Source organism: Mustela erminea, chromosome 15, assembly GCF_009829155.1.
Source record: "Mustela erminea isolate mMusErm1 chromosome 15, mMusErm1.Pri, whole genome shotgun sequence".
NCBI lineage: Eukaryota > Metazoa > Chordata > Mammalia > Carnivora > Mustelidae > Mustela > Mustela erminea.
Window position 1 is genome coordinate 74,653,426 of NC_045628.1, and position 17,609 is coordinate 74,671,034.

The following is a 17,609-nucleotide window of genomic DNA, read 5'->3' on the forward strand; positions in this document are numbered from 1 at the left end:
CTATGGGAGAATGTGGGAGAGCAGGCAAAGGGGACAGGGCCACCTATGAAACTCTCACCATCCAGAGCAAATCAGCACCCCCCCACCCGAGAATCAGCCCGTTAAACATTCACCAGCACTCTGCTGTGTATAAACAAGATCCAGGAGGAACCAGTTAACCTGCTAGAGTGAACAAAGAGTTTGGCACAAAAGTGTGGGCAGATAAGCAGATAAGGTTAATTGTATTATGTATCCCTTCATTAATGAAAGCCTGGTAGGACGCTCCTGAACGTGACTCAGCAATTAACACTGTTTACCGTGCATCCTTGGAAGCCAGAGAAATGGCTTTTATTATTTTTTTCTTTTGTCTTTTTTCCCCCCCTAAAATGGAGGCCTTCAGTTGCAGAACTCCCCGTTTACAGGTTACGTGTGCCTGACGGGCATGAAAAGTCAAGTGAAGAGTCTGGTGTGAGAATTCAGCGTGTTGCGTGTAGCTGGTGGCCGCAGATACTGTGGGGGAGGTCAAGGCTGAGGAGGGGCGGTCCTAGAAATGTGGGCTGGAGGCTGGTGTTTTCAACCCAAACCTGGATTCCATCCCTCTCCTTTACACCTTAGAACAGTTTTCCTTCAGTAATCCTGTGTCCCAGAAGTACTGTTGAGGCCCGAGGGCGGTGAGTTTAACTTCATGGTATGCTTGAGAGATGGGATCATTATGGAGTTTGGGGATCGTTCTCCACACATTCCAGAAACTGCAAGACTTGAGGTCCAACCAGCTTTTTCAGCTGAAAGACCATGACCCGGCTTCCCAGAGTCCTGTGTCCATAAAATTTCAGCCAGGTGCGATCCGTAGGGTCTATTCCGGTAATTTCAAAGGGGTCACATGGTATGATGATAAAGATGGGGTGCAGACCTGAGAGTCAGAAGACTGAGGTTCAAGGCAAACTAATCTCTGGTGCAGAAATCGGAAGGGCCTTGAGGGTTTTCTGGGAAAGGGCCCGAGGGGATTTTCTGGTGATAAAAATGTTTTATTTTGAAGTAGGCTCCACACCCAGCACAGAACCCAACGTGTGGCTTGAACTTAGGACCCTGAGCTGAAATCAACAGTTGAACACTTAACTGTGCCACTGAGGCCCACATTGAGATGTTCTGTATCTTTTTTGGGAGGTCGTTACATGCATATACATCTGTCAAAATTCAGCAAACAACAACGATGATCTGCGCCGTTTGTTGAATGTAAATTATACAGCAGTTTTTAAAAGGTCAGGTTCAAGAGCTGGCCCTCTTCCTTTCTGTGCAGACAAGTCCATCTCTCTGAGCCTTGGTTTCCTCCCTGAAAAATAGAAGGACCACTTACACCTGCGCCATGAGTGATCACATATATTATTAAATGAGACCACGTGAGTTAAATATGCTTTGTAAATGACAAAGTGCCGTGTACACAGTGACTTGTTCTGCTTTTCCTCCAGCTGCCTTCCAGAGCGAATTACTGAGCTGGTACAAATCTGTGGGCTCTGCCCTGCAACTTCACTTGGAGATTAGTGTTTATCTGTCTATTTTAAGGAGACTCTGGAGGTATCCAAATGCTTCAGAAAAGCAAATGGAATATGGATTTGCCGGGGAGAGGAGGGTGGGCTGCAAAGGGAACAGCTGGGGAGAAAGCCATCCATCCAGCTGGGCAGCAGGGCGAGCCGGGTGCCGAGAGGGAGTCGCTGAATGCCTGCGAGAGAGTCGTGACCAGGAAAAGCAGCGTGAGTAAAAAAAAAAATCACATCTTGCCAAACAAACTGGGTCACATTCGTGATGGAGTTAGTCACTGAGCAGAGCCAGGAGAGTGTTTTCAGGGGGGAAAAAAAGCATGTTTGGGGGACCATGGTGACTCAGCTGAAGAGGCAAAGGCCACTTGGGCCTCCTGGCCTGGTGGGGTCGTTAAGAGAGAGGGTCCTTCTGTGGCCCCTGCAGAGTGCCTTGTGGTATTTTAGGTTTGAACTTGATCTTGACTCCTAAAGGCAATCCCCAGTGACCTTTACATTGGGATCAAGAGCAAGCACACATTTTAAAATGGAAAAATCTTAGTGAGAAGCCAAGTTAAACTGAGACCGGAAGAGAGTGGTAGCCATTGCGGAGTTCACCCCCCCACCGGAATTCGAGTGGGAAGTGACAACTGTCCGAACACAGCCGAGCTCCTGAGTGATTACACTGGCAGAGTCTTTCAATGTAGCAACTTTAAAGTCAGAGCAAAGAGCAAATGCCCTTTGGCAACAAAAACCTAGAAGATGATTGAACCATGCCGAGATGAAATTTAAAATTGTCGGCCACTAAAATAAAGTTAAAATAGGGAAAGATGTAGCAGGAAGAAACAATCTACAAGACAAATCTGATGTGTGAAATTTTGATTTGATCCTCATTATAAAATTTTTGGTGCTTTCTGCTAGATGGCTCTGCCAAGAAATGTGATATGTTGAAAAAGAAGAGGAAATGTACTCTAGATGCTGAGGCTATAAAAGGCTGTTTAAAGTGATAGGAATCAGTCGAGGTTCTCCCCATGACCAAGGTTATAAAATTAGGATCTTAGAGCTACCAAATCTGGGTGAGGGAAAAAAAAAAAAACCCTCCAGTAAAAGCCATATCTAAATTTATCTTAATATAACTTACATTTTCCCACAATGTTTGTCTTTTCTCTGGGCATGTCGGATTCCTTATGCTGTTAATTCCCTCCCGAAGAGCTGTCCCTGCTGGAGCCAGGAGGGGAAAGTGGGGTGAGGAGGCAATGGTGAGGATGCAGGGGAGGGGTCTTTCCTACAACCTCTGAGTAGGAAAGAGTGCAGTGAGATGGGGATGCTAGCATGTGGGGTGGGCATCACTGTGTTGATGTCCGGTGCTCAGGATGCTGAAGGACACCTGGCTGGGAGCAGCCTTCCCCACCTGGGTCTTTGCCTCACTGGTAATCGGATGCCTTCAACCTGCGCCTTAACATTCGGGTGATTCCATGATTCCATTTCTAGCTGTATCACTCTTAATGAGTAGGTGGCGTCTTCTGTGTGCTTCTTTGCCCCTTTCCTCCCATATTCTTGGCAACAGTTGGACACACATCTTTCTCTCCTGAGTCCCCGTGGGCTGTGAATCACAAAAGAATCTCATTATCTCTCCCCAGCTTCAGAGGGAGGTTTGGGTTTGAACCTCGGGCGGTGACTTATCGGCCATCTGGGAAACCTCCATGAGTGCTGAGTTTCCAGAGAGGTGGCGTGGAGCAAGTAGCCAACACACAGGGGCTATAATTAGCTGCTTCACATTTTTGCCAAAGACTGGTGGTAAAATAGCCAAATCAACATGCAGTTATCTTTTGATAGAAGGGAACAAGTAAGAGAGATCAGAGGGTCCTCAAAGGCTGTGTTTTTGTCCCAAAGCAACTTCCCCAGTACAAAATGAGCTGCCCTTGTGTGTGAGAGCGTGATCTAATATGAAATGTATATGTGGTCTTCAAGCCTGGTTCTTGGAACAGGGTCTTCTTAAACCCTTGGAATTTCTTGAGTGATAGGAGTGCCAGGAGCTTCTTTTGTTATTCATAACAAGCCCCTTTCAACCACACCTGAGCTTACAGCTAATGAAGTGACTTCATGGCTTCAGGCTGGGAGCTGTTTGCCGGATGGAACCAACTCTGTGATAAAATGATTGGAACTTTCAGCTCAATCCCCGGACCTGGGAGGGGAGAGGTACTAGAGGTGGAAGTAATCGCCAATGGCCAATGATTTAATCAATCATCCTTAGTAATGCAACCCTTCATAAACAACGGTGTTCAGAGAGCTTCCTGGTCAGTGTACGCATCAGAGTGGGGGCGGGTGGCCCACACAGAGAGGGTGTAGAAGACTCACAACCCTGGCCTCCTTCCATTCAATACCCTGCTCTATGCATCGCTTCCATTTGACTCTTCATTTGTATCCTTTATAATGCCTTTCACAATAAACCTGAGTTCTGTGAGCTGTTACAGAAAATTCTTGAAACTGAGAAGGGAGTTGCAGGAACCTCTCAACTCTACAGCCACTGGGAGGGCCCCAGGATGTGCCATTGGTTGCTGAAGTGGGGACAGCTTTATGGGACTGAACCCTCCATAGTAATTCCGGAGAAACAGTGTTAGAATTAAATCATAGAACACCTAGTTGGTGTCTGGAGAATTGGAGAGCTGTTTGGTGTGGGGGAAGAACCAAACTCATTTAGTGTCAGAGTGTCCTGAATGCAAACAGCCTATGGAACAGATTTAGGAGTCTGGCCCACAGTGAGGCCCCCACCAGGACTGGGGCAGAACAAGGTAAATTCTGATGGTGTCTGAGTTTTTTGGTGACAAGCAGTTGAAAGAGATTCTGGTGCACTTACTTGGAAGAGGACTTTGGAAAGGTCTGGAGTAATGGTGGAGGCTGAGGAGCCCGGCCTCAGGAAGAAAGAAGGCTGTTAGCAAGAATGAATGGACAGACTCTCTGTTCCCCCATCAGAACTTCTAAGCTGCAGTGTTTTCTCTCATTCTCTCAAAGACTCCAAACCCTAGGAACCAGTCTGCATGGCCCAGATTGGGTTCTAAGCGCCAGTATCCTCTCAGTAGGAGGGGCTCAGGGAGAATCGTTGACAGGCCCTCAAGACTTCTCAGAATGGGGGGAGGGTAAATTCCCTAAAGGAAATCAGGGTGCTTTTATAAAAACCCCCAAAGTGGAAAGGCCTGTATAACAGGCCAAAGCAAAGATCTCTGGCATGCTGATTTTAGGCTCCACTGTTATAACAAAGTGTAGAAAAACAAGGAAATGATTCCATCTTACCCTTCCCTGGCCAGGATCAGGCCCAGTTCTGGGAAGCACGCTGTCGGAGGCCTTTGACTGCTTGGGAGGTGTTCAAAAAGAGCAATTAAGACAGTGAACATCTGGAAAACATGACACATAAGAAATGGTTGGAAGACGAGGGGAAGGAACCCAAAGAGGAGAAGACGGACTGCGCCTCTACTGGCTGTTCTGGAAGGTCTGGAATGAAGAAGAAGAAAAATTTTGTATTTGGTGGCTCCAAAAGGAAGAACTAAAACCAATAAGAGAAGATATTTCAGTTCTGTGTCTATAGGAAAGAGCTTCTAAAAAAATCAACTGCTGGAAATTAAATGAGTGGACATAAGGCAGGGAACTTGCCATCCCTGAGAAACCATGGATCTTTAATTAGCAAGAGTAGTAAGTACACTCCCCGTCACATTACAACACACCAGTGTGTCATGGCCCTACTTTTGTGGACCCCGACCTATGGCTGTCAACAAAACAGCACTCTGTTTGGCGACCTCTGCTAAAGAGTGCTTTTCCATATGTGGTGTTCTGGATGTGTCCAGTGGGAGTGATGATGGATAGAAAGGAAAAGAAGGAGCTCCTCCAAGTATCTTTTCTAACCACTTGCTTGAGGGCCACAGGTACAAACATACCATGGGGAGCCCTTACCTTAGAGAACTGCTTCACTCAAGGATGTCTTTTGCCATGTGTTGCATTAATGTGCATCCTTCGTGGATCTCCCAATGCCAATGTCAAGCCAACATCATGCTTTACCATTGACCAGTATGCAACAAAATTATGTTGAGTCTCTTGGGCCATTCCTATTACTAGAAAGCCACCCTGTCGGTGTTGGAAGGAATTTTGTGGTCATGAGTTTACAATGCTTGAATATATCCAGTGGTGTCCTTGACAAGTTGATTTGTAACCTGGTCCTGATTTTTTTCAGACACTCACAACCTCATAAACGAGCACACACTTTGGACAGTCTTGGTTGACAAAATCCCTCCTTACTTTGGGGTAAAATCAACCCTCTATATGGCTCTATCTATCAAAATTGAAAATGCACAGAGCCTTTGACCAGCAGTTCCACTTTTAACAATATCTATATTGTTTATCTATCCCTCTATCTATCTATAAATATATATAACATATATTACAATAACTGTATCTATAGATATAGTCCCTGGGCTCAAAGAGGTGTGTGCGAAGATATTCATTACAGCAAAGGTCTGGAGGTCATTTAAATGTTTAACCAGGGGACTGATTAAATAAATTATGGAGTATCTGTTCTGTGGAATATCAGGCAGCTGTTAAGAAAATTCAACTATTTTCACGTACTGACAGGGAAGTCTTTACATTGACTCTTCTGCCCCGGCCCTGTGGATTTGTGAAAAAAAAGAATGTGGCTCAGTAATGTGTATCCGGTTTATAGAATCAAAAAAAAAAAAAAAGGATACACACGTATGTATATTTAGGTTTTATCTGGGAAGATACTGGCAACTGTGCTTGTCTCAACTGTGAGACTGGGTCTCCAGTAGACATGAGAATTTTACGTGCATATATTTATGAATATATATCTAGGTATGTTTATATGTATATGTACATCTCTTTCACTGTCTCTCTCTACCCAACCCCCTTTTTCTTTCGAAATTTTTTGCCCTATAAATACATCATTTAAGAAACGTCTTTAAAAATATGTCTTCTGGGATGCCTGTGTGGCTCAGTCATTGGGCATCTGCCTTTGGCTGGGGTCATGATCCCAGGATCCTGGGACTGAGCCCCACATTGGGCTCACTACTCGGTGGGAAGCCTGCTTCTCCCTCTTCTTCTCCCCCTGCTTGTGTTCTCTCTCTTGCTGTGTCTCTCTCTCAAATTAATAAAATCTTTTAAAAAATATGTCTTCTTAGGCAGCAAAAACAAAAATAGACAAATGAGACTACATCCAGCTTAAAATCTTTTTTGCATCAAAGGAAACAATCAACATAGTGGAAAGGCAGCCTACGGAATGGGAGAAAATATTGGCAAATCATATATGTGATAAGGGGTTAATAACCAGAACATATAAAGGAACGTCTATAAATCAACAACAAAACCCCCAAATAACCCGATTAAAAAATGGGCAAAGGACCCCAATAGGCTATTTTCCAAAGAAGATATTCAGGTGGCCACAAGCATATAAAAACGTGTTCAATATCACTAATCATCAGAAATATGTAGGTCAAAATTACCATGAGCCATCACCTCATGCCCATTAGAATGACCACTAACCAAAGAAAAGAAAAGAACAATTGTTGGCAAGGATGCAGAAAAATTGGAACTCTCGTGCACTGTTGGTATGAATGTAAAACGGCGCAGCCATATGGAAAACAGTATGGAAGTTCCTAAAAAAATTAAAAATAAAATTACCATATGATCTAGCAATCCCACTTTCTGGGTATGTATCCAAAAGAATTCAAAGCAGGATTTCAGAGAGAGAGTTGTACATCTATGTTCATTAGACCTTCATTCACAATAACCAACAGGGGGTAATGACCCACATGTCAATGAATAAATGAAATGAATGAAATGTGATATATGCATATAATGAAATATTATGCAGCCTTAAAAGAGAAGGAAATCCTGTCACATGCTACAACGTGGGTGGATGTGAGCATATTATGCTTGGTGAAAGAAGTCACAAAAGGACAGACACGGTGTGATTCTACTCACGTGAAGTGAGTAGGGAGCCTGGTATGGGACTTGATCCCAGGACCCCAAGATCATGACCTGAGCCCCCCAGGTGCTCCGGAAATTCGTGTTTAGTGGGTATAGAGTTTCAGTTCTGCGAGATGAAAAGGCTCTAGAGATCTGTCGTACAACAGTGTGAATATATTCAACAGTACTGAATTGTACACTTGAAAATGATAAAGATGGCTTAAAAAAATCTGACCTCTTAAATCCTAGCACAGGTCCTCCTGGTTCTACCTCTTAAAGCTGTGCAAAATACTTTAGTTTTTTTCCTACTACAGCAGGCCTTTCCGGACTTCTTCCAGGGCCTCTTAAACTGATGGATGGCCTCTCCTACAGGTTAAACCAGTGCTTCTTTACACCTGTTGCGCCCCTGGTCATCTGGTCTTACCCCTTCCTCCGGCGGATCCAGAACCTCCAGCTGAGCTAGCAGGATTGTGCGGTTTGATGCAATGAAGCCCGCACACTTGGGAAGGAGGCCTCACAGACATGCACCCCTGCCCCGGGGAGACGCTGTCCTAAGCACCCAGTGGGAGCATAGTGGCTATCTGGTGACAATATCTCAGAGTGGGTTATCTGGGGAGGGAAGGACCTCACGTGGGTGTGGACCAGGAGGGAACCAAGGTTGAGTGTGCAGAGGCAAGCTTTGCCAAGTGGGTATTGCCCTGACTTTACTGCATGAGTGTTCCCTATATGCGGTCACGCATTTGCTGGAATAAAAGAGAAAACCAGTATCGCTTAAACTCACATGGCTCCTTTATATACTTTTTAAGGCCTTTTGCAGCTGGATTAAATTTGTTACTCATGGCAACTCTTTGAGGTAGGCAGGCAGTAAGTATTTTTCTCATTTCAGGAAGAGATGACAGCCAGAGGGATTAAGGATTTACTCTGCATCCTTCCTGGGCTGACCCTTTCCACTCTGCAGCCTGCCTTTGATTTCATCTAAAAACAAACCAAACAAGCAAAACAGAAACAAAAGCCAAAGAGACTATTTGCTCAATTGTCCCAAGTCTTACAATTTTGAGAGATGAGAATGTTTTCTAAAGAGATAGATGCAACAGAACGGACTGCTTCCAGATTATGATGCAGTCTGAGGAGTGCCGAAGGCTGTTTGTGGGGGAAGTGGCCCTTCTTTGATTGCATTAGTGACACCTGAACTCGCCTCCCCTTCAACTTCCTACTCCAGGGGAAACACAAGTCCCCTCCCCACAGCTCTATAAAGGGAGCCAGAACATCCTTGGGGCCAGGGGTCTGTGGTCAGGGCCAGACCAGTGGCCTACGGGATCCCTCTCCTGCAGGGGTTGGAAACCCGGAAGGAAGAGGGAAAGAGGGCCTCTGGCAGCCAGGATTGAAGAATGTGGATATCCAGAAGCCTCCAGCAAGCTGGAGGTGTGCACATCACCCAGGCCCTGACTGTTTCTCAGCACACATGGCCCTCAGGCTGCACGTCTGCCTATAGTAACTTTATTTCCCCCCTTTTAGGATGCTCTCCCTAGCCATTTTAACCTAATTTCATCAGGATAAACAAGTTAGGGAAGTAAAAGGAAGAGGCACGGAGGAAAATTTCCTTGCAGTCTGGAACACCAGGGTCCCCCAGGGAATGAGGAAAGGGCTTCTCCTCTTGCACACAGAAAAAAAAAAACATTCGGCTGCCAGCGACACTCCCTTGGTGTTCTAACAAATTCTGGGCGAGGGAGCGAAGGAGGCAGGGAGAGGAAGGTGGAGGGGCTTCTGCAGGAAGTCTGCTTTCTGGCCTCTCACGGATGGATCCGGGGGCAGGGAGTGATATTTAAAATATTTAACAAGCGGGCCTGGCCAATCAGAGCCTCATCTCCAGAGCCAGCTCCTGGAGGCCCTCTGCTGGGCTGCGGGACGGCGGGGAGGTGTGGGGGGGACCCAGGGGAGGGGCGGGGGCTGTGGCTGTTTACCCACCAGTGCGGACTTGTTCCCAACCATACACGAGGCTCCGAGCTGCCGGCGGGCGGTGGGGGTTGGGCGGGCTCGGAGCGGGGACGGGGTGGGGGGTGATGGGGGGAAATGGGGGGGATGGGGGGAGGGTCCTGGGAGCCTCTCTCACCGGCCTGCGCCCCCTAAGTGCTTAGTCCCACGGGCAGCCCCCTCCCCCCGAGGGGGGCAGAACTGTAGATGAGAGTTCGCGCTCGTGCAGAGTCACGTGGTGCCCGACCATCCCGGGGGTGCAGGCGGACGCCCGTCTGCCCGAGGACGTTCCCGTGGAGGTCTGACACCCGAAGTGCCAGCGCATCTCGCTTTGCCAGGACGAGGCTTGCTTTCTCCGGGCTTTCTCACCCTCTGCTGCCAGGGGGCTGGAACGCGGCTGGAACGCGCCGGCGGAACGGATGCCTCGTCTCCACGGGAATCCGGGGCTCTTCCTCTGTAAAGAGCGGGGTGGCCGGGTGGGGGCGGGGGGAGGGGGCGGCTAGGCTTCCAGAACCGCCGACAGATGTCTGTGGGAAAGGGTTTCCACACCTGCCAAACCGCCAGCTTCCTTTCTCATTCTAGAGAGCTCGGGGTAACACGAGCGTTTGAAAAACGTGTCTTGTGCGCCGCGGTTTCTACTTTCCCCCCAGGCCGGCTGTCTCATCTCCCGAGAATGAAGAATCCGGCGGCCGAGTTGCCCAAAGAAGCACCCAGAACCAAGGTGCGCTCCCCCACCCCCCACCGGGAGCCCCGGCTACTGAAGACCAGCCCGGATCACGAGAGTGAGGGGACGCCTTGGAGCCTTTGTCCTGAAAGGGAGACCATAAAGATCCCTTTGGATTGTAACAGTCTGAAAACTTCTGCCCCCGGGAGGCTTGAAGTAGAGAGCTTCGTTTTATTACTTTTATTCTATACATATTATTTTCACTTTCAATACGTACATATATCATCTGAAGAATTTAAGCAGTCACATGTTTACAGGACTTCCAAAGAAATCACAACACAGTAGCCTTCTGGCCTGTTCTTTTTTTTTTTTTTTTTTTTTTTTGAGAGAGAGAGAGCACAAGCATTGGGAGCAGCAGGCAGAGGGAGAAGAAGATGCGGGTTCCTCACCAATCAGGGATCCAGATGCGGGACTCCATCTCAGGACTCTAGGATCATGACCCAAGCAGATGCTTATCCCACTGAGCCACCCAGGCGCCCTGGCCTGTCCATTCCTATCTCTAGTTACTGATTCGCGGCTATCTATGAGTTTAGTTGTACTCCGGCTGCTTGCAGCGATTACTCTGGATAATACAGTTTTAGAACTCACTTACTGACATTGCTGTGGAAGAGTTAGGGTGAGGGTTTTGCTCTTCCCACCCCCACCCCCCATACAGCTACTGACACTCCTCCCTCACTTTGGGACAGAGGTTCTATATTTCTTCCCATCTTAGAAGCATTTTTTAAAAAATTTTTTAAAGATTTTATTTATTTATTTGACAGAGTGAGAAGTCACAAGTAGGCAGAGAGGCAGGCAGGGGATGGGGTGGGCACAGGGGGTGGGGGGCAGGCTTCCTGCTGACCTCAATCCCAGGACCCTGAGATCATGACCTGAGCTGGAAGCAGAGGCTTAACCCACTGAGCCACCCAGGCACTCCAGGATGTAGCATTATTGATGAATCACCACAAAAGAAAGAAAGTGCTTTCAAGTACACTATGATTCAACACTTTCTTATTCATGCTGACTACAAGATTCAGTTTGATTTTCAAGGTGTTAAAATGTGAAAAATATGTACATAGTAGAATATTATGAATTAGGGGACCTCGAAGTTTCTGATTAAATCACTGTTCAGTATTTGCATTTTTTAACTATGTGACTATCGTTCACGGTGTACTATAACCATATGTCTGCTCTGGGACATCTTTGTCCCCTTGGAGCCAGTGATTTCCTTGTCTACTTAATTGTGTAATTTTGGAGGGATATTTATGAGTAATCGATCCCCAAGCTGTCCCAAGTGTAGTGGACACATTGGTAATGTCTTGGTGAGCTGTCTTCCTTCTCCAAACTCAGCATTGGTTCCACCAGGCCCACTCTACTTAGCAATCTCAGAGCCTCCCTTCAGGATCATCCTGGGCTTTCTCTTGCCTTCTTTTCTACATTGCATCCCCTATTATCTGGAGCTCCTGTCTTCTTTCTTGGTTGGTTCTTTGTTGGAGCACATCTCCAATAGCTTCCCGAGAAAGGCCTGTGGCAGGTAAATGGTGGGAGAGCTTGTAAATGTCTTTATGCTGCTCTTGCCCTTGATAGCTTGTCTGGATATATTATTCGACCTTGGAAAGATTTTTTCTTCATGTTAGAGGCTTCCCTCTAATGTCAGGCCATTTTCTACTGCACCGAAGGGATGTGTGCATGGGCGAAGCTTGTTGACCAGTGGGCTCCCTGTCCGTGTTTCTGCAGTGATCTGGATATCCCACTGGGGTCCTGCTGGGTCAGTCTCTGGAAGTCTTTTCTCTTGGAATGGTCCGCTTCCCTAGAACTGAATCATTTGTTTTTCTGCCTGTGGGGTATACGCCTCGTTGCCAGTGTTCTGGGAGCCAAGAGGGTGAAGGGGACTGTGGGATCCTGCCATCCAAAATGCAGACTCATTGAATCCCATTTCAGTCATGTGTCACATGCTAGCTCTCAGTTGTGCCCACTGCCCGGATGATCTCTGATCCACCCTTTTCTCCCAGGGCTAGGCAGGGACGGTGGCCTGGGTGCACAGGTACAGGAAGGAATGTGGGGAGTCTCTTTGCTTCTTGCACAAATTTCAGCACACCTGCACCCGTGCTCTGCACAGAGGGAATCAATTTCAGTTTCTAAGGTTCTGTGGTGTAGCTGGCTTGCTTCTCGCAGCCTTCCTTTCCTGTGGGCTAGGTTTTGGCTTTATCTTCTCTGCTAAATTAATTACCTCTTATTCATCTGCTTTTTTTTAGTTTCCAGAATATTGTTGACATTTTTCGTTTGCTGTTGTTTTCGTTCCTGTCTTTGCTTTGTCCTTATGGGTCTAGACAGGGTGTGCTAGTAAATGTTTGGCAACTGGCTCTTGGGGGAAGGGGGGGCGCCTGATTTGTAGCAGTCCAGTTTCTGTGGTATAAATACTCCTACTGTGGCTAATTTCAAGCTACTGAAAGGACATCACTGAACATGCAGATGGGAAGAAATGCAAAGTGGCACATTATTATATAATACAGCTCTTCCTTGGCTTACAATGGGGTTACAGCCTGATAAATCCATTGTAAGTTGAAAATATTGTAAGTTGAAAATATATTTAAGACACCTAACCTCCTGATCCTCATAGCTTAGCCTTGCCTACCTGAAATGTGCTCTTCTAGTAGCCTACAGTGGGCAAAATCATTGAACCACAGGGCCAATTTTATAATAAAATGTTGAATATATCATGTAATTTATTGAATAGTGTACTGAAAATGAAAATCAGCGTGGTCGTTCTGAGGACAGAATAGTTGTCAGCGGGTGGGTCGTTGACCCTCATTCTCACATGGTTGACTGAAAGCTTCAGCTGCCACCCAGCACCACAGAGAGGATCTTACTGCCGGCATATCACTCCCCAGGAAGAGATCACAATTCAGAATTTGAAGTCTGGCTTCTATTAAACGAGAATTGCTTTCGTACCGTCATGAAGTCAAAAAGTCTTCAAACAAAACATCCGAAGTCGGAGACTACATTTCCTCCATGGAGCTACAATAGCCATAAATTGTCCTCATTTGAAAATGTAATTGTCAAATTATTGTAAATGATAAGTTTTGAGAATTTATGGGCTTTGTTTTTAATATACTTCTAAAAAATGGCAGGGGCATATAATTTAGTTTTTAAAATGGCTGTATTTAACAGCTAGTTCAAAAAACTGCTAAAAATTTCACAGTTTTCACACGATCCTACCAGCCCGGCCCTGGTATACCACTGGGGTAATGCCTTTTTAAAGATTTAATTGTCATTTCAGTACAGTATTAAAAATCTGTTTTTCCATTTACCTCTCTACAGTATGTAATTTCCTTTCCTCCTATTTTGGGGTTCCCCCCAGTTTCATTGAGATATGATTGACAAATGATTCATGTAATATTGACACAATGGTCATCCATCCAGAATTTACATTATCCAACCGTACCTTCCACCTGTGGTGAAGAGAGAATGACGCCCCAGTGGAATGAGATGGTACTTGATCTGAGGATAAAAAGAAGAGCGAAGATAAAATAAGGTGATGGTAGGTCCGTGGTACCCATGTGTGGTGCTTATAAGGAAGTGATATCAACACGATGAGGCATGAGGTCTCACTAGGACAAGGCAGTAACTGGGCCAACCTTTCTGTTCTAATTTCAGTTTTGAAGAAGACCATTTAGGCTGTATTTCTTGGCAGCTCTTTAAAGTAAAGCCAACCCACTTCTTACGCCAAACACACATGGCCATGAAGGGCCCATGTAGTAATGTGAGTGCTTGCCCAGAGCTTCATTAGCGGAGCTCAAAGCAGCTTACCAACAGCGCCTCATTAAGTCCCTCCACACCCCAGGGTGGGAGTGGAAGGGGAATATCATTATCCCCATTTTACAGATGGAAGAAACAAAAGCAAATCCACAACTGCTAAAACTAGATTGTCATGGCAACAGGATTTGGGCCCTGATTTATATTTTCTGCCTCTATCTAACCAGATGAGGGTACAATTGTATTATGTGAGATATCATGGAGGTTCCTTTAAGTCCTAAATTAAGTGTTTCTGGTTTCAGCCGTTGTTGACCCTCCCACACCTTCCTGAATGCATGGTTTTATAGTATGTTATGTTCATTATTTGACACAACTCCAGTCTGGCTGTAGGAATCGGAGAGTGTTGGCAAGCATAGAAGACCAGATATTGTGGTTTGGTCTCCATGTTGAGCTGATCACAGAACATTAATGATTGCCAAAATAGGCAATAGACTTTTGAGCCGGATACAGAATTTAGTACTTTATATGCACTATCTCATGCAAATTATTTTAATCTTCACAACAACAATTTGTGGTTGGTGTTAATAATATCCCTGTTTTACAGATGAGGAAGTGAAGCTTAGGGAATCAAGTAAACACAGCTGACCTCTTGGCTATAATGATTGGTGTAGAGAGGGACCCATCACCTGACAGAGTCCTAACGTAGGACATTCCTCACAGGACCTCACAGAACCCTTTCTTCTCTGGCCATAGAGTCTTTTGACTGTGAACTCAGTGAGGTGGGCTCCCATGTCTATTGTTGTGTGAAGAAAGCTCTCTGTAGGAGAGAATGAATCCAAAAATACAGAAGAGCAGAGACAAAGATGGGGAGAAAGAATTCTGAAGGCATTCAAATCCTTGCCTCCCAGTCCCCGCATCCTTATCTATGCTAATATGAGTTAAGCTTTTGTCACTTGGCCACTGGGAGAGTCCTGACCCATATAGCGTTTACCTGTCATGTTAACATAGACTTTACCATATTAACCTGCATAGGATACCACGAGGTCCCTCGGACTTTTCCAGAACTTTAAGAAGTCTTCTTCACCATTATAAATCTTCTACTTCTAGAAACATTTTGTATCTAATACATAAGATTCTTCTCTGTTATTTCTTACGTGGCTCAAGCCTCCTGATGTGGACATCTTAGAGTTGGTATGCATTACTTGGTCCTCTGATCTCAGGGCAGAAGAACAGTCATGGTACCAACAGTACAAACAACACAATAGCACCACTGGCCCCACCTGTGGGTCCCCAGACTGCACAGTTTCACAGGTCAGATATTTTTTTTGTTTTTGTTTTTGGGTTTTTTTTGTTGTTGTTGTTTTTGTTTTTGATGGGGCAGGGATGGGGGAAACATCAGAGAGTTGCTGATTTTTTACTTTGCCAAACTGGGGCCAGTAGGCTTAAATGTATCCTCCAACTCTTAATGCATTTATTTGCTAACAAAGGTAGTAAATACTCAGCTGTAAGCCCTGAGAGTATACAGCAATCTTACATTCGAGTCACTAAAAGACTCTCTCAATGGCCACACTAATTCTTCTAAAAATTCTACCTTTCATTTTACTTGATACCTTTGATCATGGTCTAGAATTTGAGGATTGGCATATGGAGATTGTAACTTTTGTTGGCAATAATCTAAACAATGAGTTGGAAATAAGAGATGGAAAAGGAGGTGAAGAGGAAGCCATGGCAGAAGATGTGAATGTGGGGCAGCCTTGGGGCAAGTGTGAGGGGTGAGGCAGGAAAGGGGCACAGCCTGTCCTGCAGGGAGCAGCAGCCCAGGATTGAAGGCATATGTGAGGCCTGAAGCAGGTGAGGGTGACCTTGAGGCTTTCTAACCCTGATGTTAGGCCTTGAGGGACTGAAATCCCCCTCACTTCCCTGTAACTGAGTAGTAAGCTACATTGGGCCAACCCTGTTCCTGTAGGATTATAACCAGAGCAAGACTCTGGTTATAATAACTAATAACCAATAACCAATGAGAGAGGCACTCATATTGCACATAGGACCAGACACAGAGGAAAAAACCTTCTTGATGTGTGTAATACCTGCAGCTGAGCAAAATAAATTTATAAAAATCTCCTTGAAACTTCTAGCAAGGAAACCTGAAAATGTTTTTAGTAAAGCAAAGCATAATGAAGTGGAAATTAATTGTATAGTATGTTACCTCTAATTTAATGCTGTTGATAAGCTCTTTAGTGACTGTATTATCTGTTATTTTATTTTATTATCTGTTATTTATTTATTTTATTATCTGTTATTTTATTTTATTACTGTATTATCTATTATTTTATTTTAATAAAAGTAAAAATTTATCTGTTAGAACTTTTGTAGATTCATTTGCAACCATTGTCCTCCAACCTTATTTCTTAGGTGGCTTTAAGTTCCTGACTAAGGGGGTTCTCTTACTCAGGGGGTTTTAGTGATGACTGGAGAGTGCGGTCAGCTTCCTCCAACGGGACCCTTCATGGTTCCTGCCTCCTGGCAATCTCACCTGTGCATAGTCCCCTCCCATGCTGTGTCAGAGGTGATCTCTGTGACCCTCAGGATACAGCAGAAGTGATTGGATGTACTTTCAAGATTAGGTTTCAAAAGACACCGTGCCTTCCATATTAGGTGTATCTTTCACTTGGTCTTGATCACTCTTTCAGGAAATCAGCTGTCATGTCATAAGAGCACACAGACCATCTCTGGAGGCAAGAAAATGAGGCCCCTACCCGGTAGCTAGTGAGACCGCTACCAACTGTGAGTGTGCTTGGGATAGAATCTCCAGCCACAGTCGAGCCCTCAGATGACTGCAGTCCTTGCTGGACTGCCATCTCATGAGTGATCTGAGTCAGAAGCTCCCAGAGAAGTCGCTCCCAGACCCATGATTCACAGAAACTGTGAGGTCACACGTGTTTGCTTTTTTAAGCTAATGAGTCTGAGGGTAGCTTGTCACACAGCAATAGGTAACTAACATGGGAAGGGCAGGTGGTGTCTCTTCCTTGCTATCCTTACTTCCCCCCACCCCATTACTTCTGCAGGGAGAAGTGTCCCAGTCTCTGGTAGAGAGGTTGAGTCACCTTCACTTCTTTGGCTGGACTGGGGGTACTGTTATTTTGAATGAGATATTGAAGGGGATTTCCCTTACATTCAGCATCATACATTTCTAATCCCTTGGCTATTCCCTTGATATTTGCATGTATGGACGATGAAACACACATAGAATCTAGAGGATGATGCAGACACTTCTTTTTGTCCTTGTCCCAGCTGGATGGAGTAGGGAAAACAATTTTTGTATACATGCAGCTTCAGAAAGTGGTCTAAATAAGAAAAAAAAGGTTCACCTTTTTTTAAAAAAAAATTACAAAAGCAATAATATCTGTGGTGTAAAAAATAAAAAGGCAAAATCATTAAACACTTTCTGGGTAGAAATACTACTAACAACTGGAGTGTTTCTATAGCTATTTTTATCAATCTATTTCACACAAATAAGTAATATAGTAAGTTCCATTTTTGTGACTTGTTTCTTCATTAAGTATATTATGAGCCTGAGTTTGTGTCATTAATGTATTATATCATGCACAATTATAATTTTATTTATTTATTTATTAAAAATTTTTTTTAAGGAATCTCTACATCCAGTGTGGGGCTCAAACTTACAACCCCCCAGATCAAGAGTTGCACAATCTATTGAC

At 45.0% G+C, this 17,609-nt stretch overlaps 1 long non-coding RNA gene across 1 annotated transcript; it reads left to right on the plus strand.

The window, feature by feature from the left end:
- Positions 1 to 1,631: 1,631 nt before the first annotated feature.
- LOC116574173 lies at positions 1,632 to 10,462 on the plus strand. The gene is made up of 3 exons (XR_004279140.1): positions 1,632 to 1,727; positions 7,833 to 8,951; positions 10,082 to 10,462. It is a non-coding gene; the product is annotated as an uncharacterized LOC116574173 (long non-coding RNA).
- The last annotated feature ends 7,147 nt before the right edge of the window (positions 10,463 to 17,609 follow it).